The following is a 9,249-nucleotide window of genomic DNA, read 5'->3' as shown; positions in this document are numbered from 1 at the left end:
AAATATTCCTAAATTCCAATTAATATTTGTTTTCTTTTAATGTATTTAAACATTATTTTAAATACCTGGAAAATTTATAATAATTATTGTAAGTAAGAAGGGAAACTTAAATTATGAATATAATAAATTTTTGGAAATATTTTAATATAAATAGTTCAAAAATCTCGTCATCAACACAGCTGTTAAACATAGACCTTCCGCCTAGATTTCCAATAGAACGTGTTGGAAGCGACCTGTATTCAAAGTCTTTCGACGACCTTACCAAAGTCGTCTGTCCAGCTTATGAGAGGATCTTCTACGCTGCGTTTTCAGGTCCGTAGTATCCACTTTTTTATTACGTCGAAATAGAACCTCTACCGCTTAATGGCCGTTTTTTTTTTCTGAAGTATAATTTGACACCTTTTTTATTTACTTATTAATCTTATTATTAATTACTTATTATAACAATTATTACGTTTATATTACATATCAATTTATTAAAAAAAATCCTTTCATTATTTCTACTATTTATTGTTTTTCTTCGAAAATTTTACTATTACTTCTATCGGCCCTTTTTGTTTAATTTTTACATTACTTAGTCGGTCCTTACAGGTGCGTGGGCCGTATTTATTTTCTCTCCGTGGTCCCTACTAAAGACCAATTAGTCCCTAGCGACTACATGTTTATGCGCTATGTGGCTTGCCTATTGCCATTTCATTTTGCCATTCCGCTGGACAATGTCGGTTACTTTGGGCGTTTTTCGGATTTGATTGCTGATTCGATCTATTATAGAAATCCCGAACATAGCCCCCTCCATCACCCGTTGAGTGACTGAGAACTTACAAATGAGACCTTCTTCTTTAGTACAATATAATGTAATTGTGATTTAGTTTATATTTACAAAAACCACAATTCCAAATTTTCCGCTCCAATCTGTCACAAGTCTGTTGTTTTCTGTACAGATTCTCCATGACGAGTGACATTTGTTCAAATTGCTAGTGTTTTATAATCTGTGGTTAGAGTTGCGGAAATTTATTTTAAGTCTTATTTCGTAAGGGTAAGGTTTAAAATCGTGCGTCGTGTTGAAAGATATAATTTTGTCGGGGGAGGTGTTTTTTAGCGACTCGTTTGGCGGTTAATAAGCCGTGTAAATGAGTTCTTTATCGCCGTGCGTTTGAAACGCTTTATTTGCGTAGTTTCAAATGACAAGGGTGAATAAATTAAGTAAATACACAATTATTTAGATATTCGAATGCATTCATTTGAAAGTAATTAAATGACATTTTGTTTTTTTGTTCGAGTAAATAGTTTTCTGTTTAGGATTCATGCAATGCTATACTACACTTCAATGGAGAACAATAATCTGTATCCAAATAGTTTCTAAACAGGGCGATTGGTTACAGTTGTAAATGCTTTAAAGGAGTGAATATATAGCTTATTAGTTGTAAGTTAATAACCTATCCCAAAATGAATAATTTTATAAATAACTAGCTGATCCCGCAAACGATGTTTTGCAAAAAAAAATTGATATTTTAATTTACAAATAAAAAATAAGGGTTGATCGTAGAGGGGTGAAATTTTATGGTTGTATGTATTCTTGTATGTTGTATCATAAAAAAATAAAAATAAAAAATTTCGTCAAAAAAATAAAAAAATTTTTTTAAGGGTGAACAACCCTTATCACTCATGGGTATGAAAAATAAATAGTAGCCGATTCTCAGACCTACCGAATACGTATATAAAATTTGGTTAAAATCGGTCAAGCCGTTTCAGAGGAGTTCAAGTTCGAACACCGTGACACGAGAATTTTATATATTAGATTAATAACTTAAAAACCGTTTTTAAGATTTGTTATTGTTTACTATCTGACCATGCAGACTTTGCACTGTCAGAATTTATTATATTATCGCTTTCCAATGGAGTTTCAGAGTGTTCACTAAACTAAAATAATATAACCACTTTTGAAAGACCTTTGATTTTTCCATTGAGGTTTCCACCATTCCGGTGAAATTGTAGTATGTAGCGGCCGTAGCCCAGCCTCTTCCTGGAGCCCTCGTTCACTACCTTATAACAATCTAGCCAATCCAAATAACAAAAAAATCTGTTTTATTAACACTAGTTCTAATAATGATATCTTGCTCTTCTTGGCGACTCTACATTTATAATAGTTTTTTTTTTATTAATCGTCGTCGTCGTCATTACAGACCATTCACGCCCACTGCAAGGCATAAGCCGATAAAGATATCTATGGGGGCATATACCAAAATCACCACGTTTGCCAGACTGCTGGGCGATCAATGTATTATGGTACGCAGGGAACGCTATTGTCAATTCTCTGGAAACTTTTTTGTGAGCATTTGCAATCCTATATAATTATTGCACAAAGTATATGTGATGTTTCAAAAACAAAAATGCTTTAAAAACATCTAATGTTTTCACTCAAAAATGACAAGAAAACGAAATTCATTTATTCCTTATAATAAGTAAATACTTTAATAATATGCTCTTAAAGGAAATCTTAAAAGACTTGGATGTTATGGTCGACAATACATTGATAGCATATCGAAATTTTTGGGGATCCCGGGATCGCTGCTATTTCTTTTGGGTATTTTGTATGATCTGGTCTTAAATATTGTTCTGCTATCTTGTGCCTATTGTATACCATACATATTCAAAGATTGGTGAACATCCAGAAAAGGTTCAAGAACTATTTAGCATATGGGAATGGTATCTTTAACTGTTTACATAGTTCCGAAGATAGCCGTGTTTATTTCAAATTAATTTATCTTGAAAGTAGACGCAACATGTCAGCTGCGATTTTCCTACATATATAAGTGAACGGCAACATCGACAACGCTTTAACTTAACAAACTTAACACGTTCACTGCGACTTGAGGTCGATTCAGCCTCATGGTAAACTTTGCACTGGTGCGACGCGTAAAACTCTCTAGTGCGGCGGCTGTTTACACTCAACCGTATGAGGTATGACAAAGACAAATATAGCTTTCTTTATGTCTGCGAAGCATTGACTCAATATTGTAAAAAAATATTGATGAACATGAGGCAGAAAAGGCCTCAACCGCACTACTAGGAAGTTCAGCTTGAGGCTGATTCGACCTCAGCCGCACCAGCTGAAAGTTCTTCAAAATTGGGCCCGCAGTGAACGTGTTAAAACTTTATTTTTGTGTGATTTCTTTTTATACCAGTCTGAATAACGGGGTGAATTTCGACCTGCCTGCACGGCGAGATAATTGTTGTTAGTACTCACCAATGTGGCGTTTGTACAAACTGTGTAATAATAGCATTTACAGATTCGGCTGGTATCAGGTGACAGGGCGCAGAGTGCCCTTAGTCTAAGACCTCTTTTAAACAGCAAAGCTCCTTGGGTCCCGAGGAAGTCTCGGCTCGGACCGTTACATATAACTATTTTACTAAGTTGAAAGACTACTGAGGTCTTAAATCGCTTTCATGAACGTTCCATGAAGTGACTGAGCTCATGAGTCCACACGAGAGGACCTTGGCTAGGGATGTCACTCGTAGATAATATCCGCCTAGTATTCCGACACTAGGGCGCCTGAGAGGGCCGAACCTCGGCTTGACCGGTTGCTATTGTCTACTAATTTACTACCACTTTAAAAAGCGCGCTTGGAGAAGAAGTGGCAGAACATGCTCCAGCAACCCTTCTATCTAGTATATTCGGGAGTTGCCGTCCCCAAGTATAGCGTAGTCTACGGTGGAACTAGATTTTATACACTTCTAGAAACTTCTGCACCTGGTTTATTATTTGTTTTAGATATACTTTATTTGTAGTCTGTAATGTGTGTAATTGACTAGTTTAGTAAACTAAAATTGCATCTCGGGAATCGAACCCATGAACTACGATTACAAGTTTCAATCCTCTACTGGTCTACCACTGCTCATGACTACACAAAACTTGTATACAATATAATAATTACATGGCAAAATTAATCTTACATTATTTTTACAATTGATGCCTTACTCGATGTGAATACATTTTATTTATTTTTTTACAGTACTTCATTCAGTTTTTTTTACTTAAAATTATTTAAGTGCAGCACCACAACATGCTTCTGTAAATTTATTTGGTGTAAATTTTATCTTATTGACGCCACCTAACCATGACACAAGGTATGATCTTTATGTATCGAGTTAGCGAAATAGAGCATTGTATACATAGATAGGCGACTCCATACTTAAATTTATTTAGCATTTTGATGATTCAAGTGTTACGCGGCTAACCACTCGACTACGTTGTACTCTTATATTTATTGTCCAATATATTCGGAACGTATCAATTTTACGGTGTAGTATTATAAATAAAAAATACACAGTTGAATTGCTATACCATTTATATATAGTTAGGTTCTAATCTAGACCTAAATGTTAATGAAAACTCCCTCCGTTCCGTCGCTATTGTCAGCGGTTTCGGAGTCTTCATTCGTCAAATTCGAATAGTTTCTGTTGTTAAGACGACCCCATTGCGGGGGCATTATAAAGAGAACAAATAGTTGTTTCATTATATATTCTCAACATTATAAAGATATCCCAGTTAAAAATAATTGAGTTATCTATTTACGTAAAGTCAATGAAGTTTTAATACATTTTTTTATTTTATTATCTATGTTATATAATTTTTAGTGAACACTTGTGCATGTTATCAGAGGTATGACAGAAGAGTCCAGTTTGATAGAAATAGTAAAGAAATTAAACGTCCCTATAACGGCATCCTTTATCATAAAGCTTCGATGGTTATTAACGCGCCCAGATATGAGAAGAGCCCATAACAAACACAAATGGGTTTTTTGTGGTCACTTTTACAACATCCTTAATACAGTGGTAGAAACTAAAACAGACACTGTAATATGATTTTTACACAAGTCTTTTTTTAATGAACTGCATAATTTTATATCAAAATAATTAAAAGACATTACATGTAAGTGTATTGTATTACCGTACACTTTTGTCCACTAGAGTTTTATTATCTGACATGATACCGGAATTTCAAAACAAAATTCTAGGTGTATTATTGATCGTAGAATATTAATTGTTTGTTAGTGCCAAAACATACACATATACGAGTTTTGATTTTACGGTTGAAGTACCAATGATTATAACATACTAGATTAGAAAAGTGTAAATTGACGTTTTCTCATGTAACAGAATAACTAACGTATTTTTAATATAGTAAGATTGTGGACATACCACACATCGAAAGTTTAGCTGTCAGTCGGCTTATGTTAATTTTCAACAACTAATTAACCACCAAATGTGACAAATTTAACAAAAACACATGTAGAGGTTAGAATTGTTTTTACAATATTAAAATTACATTTATAAGACATGTACTAAAATTCTTAAGATGCTTCAAGTATAGTCTATTTTTTTTTAATAAAATATCTACATGCTCGCTAGTTAATTGGCAAAATACTCAACGGAGACTAACAAGGCGTTAACCTCATGATATGCTATAAAAATAATATCTCACCTAAAGGACAATGGTGTATCTGAACTGATAAAGATGAGTCTCCATTATCGTACATCTAATGTACAGGGATAATGATTGAATAGTTTGATGTTAAAGCTATAAAGGGTATGTATAACTAATTCACAACAAAAAGCTTTAATACCTATTACCTATCACCCTGTATAATGTTCACTTTAAAATAGTCATTTTAGCCCATAGACGCCCACTGCAGAGCATAGGTCTCTCCTAAAGATATCTATGGGGGATATAGCATAATCGCCACGCTTTTGCTTGCGGGTTGGCGATCGCAGTGTGGTATTATAGTACGCAGAGAACACTGCTACTCATCCTCTGCAAATTTATTTGTGTGCTCCGGTAATTTAAATTAATGTACAAATCTAACCTGCGATCTACAAATGCGTCTCAGTCCTTCACCGCTATGCCAACTCTGCTCTATCAGCTCTATGTCTGCTCCACTCTGAAATTATTTTTTGTTTCTTTTGTAATAACAGGGGTCCCATAATTTGTGATATTGCAAAATCTGCAGAGACTCATAGTAAACTATAATTAATTTTAATATAAAGTAATCTAAATTTTAACATATGTTTTCTTACTATAATATCCTTACGATGTTTATTATTTCTGAACCTTATGATTTTTGGGTGGTTAGTACTATAAATTAATTGGTTTTGTAGGTAACCAATCACCCCTTATACATAATTTTGCATATTTGAAAATAGATATCTGAAAGAAATTTTCAAGGTCTTTAACTTTTGTAATCAATTGGTTGTGGTAGTTTTATTAGAAATTGCAATGAATATATCATAATGATATAGAAACGAGTTTATGAAAAATGAAATAATGCATCTGCAAAACGTTCTGTGCCCCACCCGGAGTTCAGTTACCGAAGTGGCAGGTCGCAAGCCGACCGTTGCCCGGAGCTATCACGACGCTTCGCCTTTTTACGCACTACACCTTTTGTTTCCAGCTCGTCCCTTATTGAATTGTTTCCATGCAGGTGCATTACAATGGTTTCTTCGACGGCGTCTTAATATATAAATGGCTGTTCGTAACTAATAAGTAACAATTAACGTTTGAAGTTCTGAAAAAAACATAGCGTAGTTAACGAAGTGGTAGGTGTACTAATTTATATAACATAGAATGAATTATATAGTAACTATGATACGAGTTTCTATTTTGAATTAAAAATAAAATAACCAAATGATTTTTAAATAATCTTATTTATTACCTTGTTCTTTTAAATAAATCCGTTAGATGATGTGTTTTAAAAGCTATATTTGTTAAACTAGAACTCATAGGCAAACTCGCAATCAGAAATGAGATCTGTAGATAAACGAAATTAACAACTTAAAACAGTAGATTGGTAAGGTAAAATGATATGGAACAGGCTATATAGCGTGTGGAACAAAAGACTGCTGGGGACTTAAGATTCTGCAGTAGTGAACACGGAGCAAGCGCAGCGTAAGACGTCAACACAAAAGTGGACAGACGACATTGTTGAGATTGACGGAAGACAGAGGCATTTACCGACCAGCACTGTTGAGAATCTATAGAGCAGTGGCGTACCTAGGGGGGGGCGGTGGGTGCGGTCCGCACCGGGCGGCACTTACCTAGGGGCGGCATTTTTAGAAAAACGGGGAAAAGGGCCTTCTTGATCTGCTAAAATTTATTCAGCAGTATAGGTTGGAAAATTCTGTTCCCAACATTGTAATTTTGTTAAGAATTTTTTTAACAATTTCAATCAGTGTCGCTAGTTGCGAAAGAAGCTTCTCAATATTGAAGTTGATTAAAAATTATCTCCGTTCAACAATGAGTCAATTAAGACTACAAAATCTTGCAATATTGTCAATAGAACAAGAAATTACAAATAATATAAATTTTGAGAGCATTATACACAATTTTTCTAGTATGAAAGCTAGAAGAGTAGATATTATATAAATATATTTACGAGTGCATACAAATATGTCTAAAAAAAATTTACTCTGTGTATTAATTAATATTGATTAAATAACCAAATAATTTATTTATGTGTAATTAACACAATTTATTTATTTATTAATTTATAAAAACCACTATTTGATTGACTTATAATAGAAAAGGCGGCAAACTGGAGATCGCCCCGGGCGGCAAAAGTTCTAGGTACGCCACTGCTATAGAGCATGCCCATATAGTCGTAAATGGCTAAAATAGTGATAATCTGTGAAATTAATTTATTGGATTATAAAATTACTTAAATAATATGTACCCACATAGATCAGGTCACAGGAACTCGTTGGACGCATGTAGTGCAAGACCGGCTTTCTAGGCGTCGTTGGTAGGCGTCTAGCGGCTGATATAATGATGAAGAAAAAATTGTAAAAAAACAAATTATATTGAAAAACTTATTTATCCGTAATTTCAGGTCTCAGGTCTCCGCTATTGATGGTAGAGAATGAACTGCATGAGAAAAAAATGAAGACGTATGGATAATTATAATTTAATCTTTACTAAGTTATACCATATGTGCAAAGTTTTTGTCTGCGTAATTTACACTCATTGGAGTTTATTTATAATTACAGTAATAAAATATAAGGTGCGGATTCGTCTGAGCTTAAGACTGGTCACATTAATTTTTTTCCATCACCCGCGACACGCCTCTTACTGTAGGAACGTTGGAATTAATCATATAGTCAGATTTTATTCTTGTCGGACGCTTAAAATTTCTTTCCTCTGGTATGCTGGTAAAACAAATGCTCAGATACTATTATTTATTTGGTATTTTTTAATACTTTTAATGTATACAGAGTGATTGGTCATAGGAGTAAAAGCATTAAAGGGTGTTTTATTATGTCACTATCAGTTAATGAATGGTACACCCTATACAAAAATGATTAGTTTAAAAATATAAAATGATTAAATGTTAAAAAAAAAGTTTACAAAATTCCAATAGAAAAAAAATAATTATAGTAACATTGAAGAGAGATCATTTTATATGTGATGATTGAAAATAGGCCTACAATCTTTAAAGCTCTATCCTGACAAAAGATGGAATTCATTCCATTCAAGCTTTTATACTTATAACCCAGTTTAAGGTTTAGTTAATATGTGTGTTATTAAGGAGATAATAGTCTGACTATATTTTGTATCTACCATAAACATGTATGTGAAATATATAATACCTTTATAAAGGTTTCATAAAATTTGCGACTTTTTTGTGGGTACTGTCTACAGTATTAAAATGTCATTTAGGACGAAATTTAGAAAAAAGAAATTCTAAAAGGAAAATAATGGGAAAAAAGCCTCGACTGTGAAGGCTCTAGCAGTGGACTAACCAAGTTCATAGTTTTTATCTATTTTACGAAGCTATTTAAAAACAGGAGACGATGACTCATAGAAACAGATCAGAAATGATATAACGCAGTCAGTTAATAGAATAATACATATTTATTTTTGTGTATATTCAAAATATACACAAAAATAAATATGAACGACACAATTTTCACATACGTCACTGATTAAAAAGAAGAAATAGCGTAAATAAGTATAAACAGGGTGAATAGTTATAGGCATGAAGCTTCAGAGGCTTTAATATATGACTCATTAGTTAACGAAAACCTTTATAACTTATACACCTTTTTTCTATCACCTCATATAAAGTGATCACTCTTAAACTCTATTGGAATGCGACAGGCCGATAACTTGTGGTATTACAAAGCAGGAACAGATAGCAAATTATGATTAATTTGTATATTTACTTTATATAATAAGCATTTTTCTATATTTGT

The sequence above is a fragment of the Battus philenor genome, unplaced genomic scaffold, assembly GCF_028537555.1.
Source record: "Battus philenor isolate CCGP_79_NKW_IND1 unplaced genomic scaffold, ilBatPhil1.0.hap1 SCAF_27, whole genome shotgun sequence".
NCBI lineage: Eukaryota > Metazoa > Arthropoda > Insecta > Lepidoptera > Papilionidae > Battus > Battus philenor.
This window is presented reverse-complemented; position numbering follows the sequence as displayed.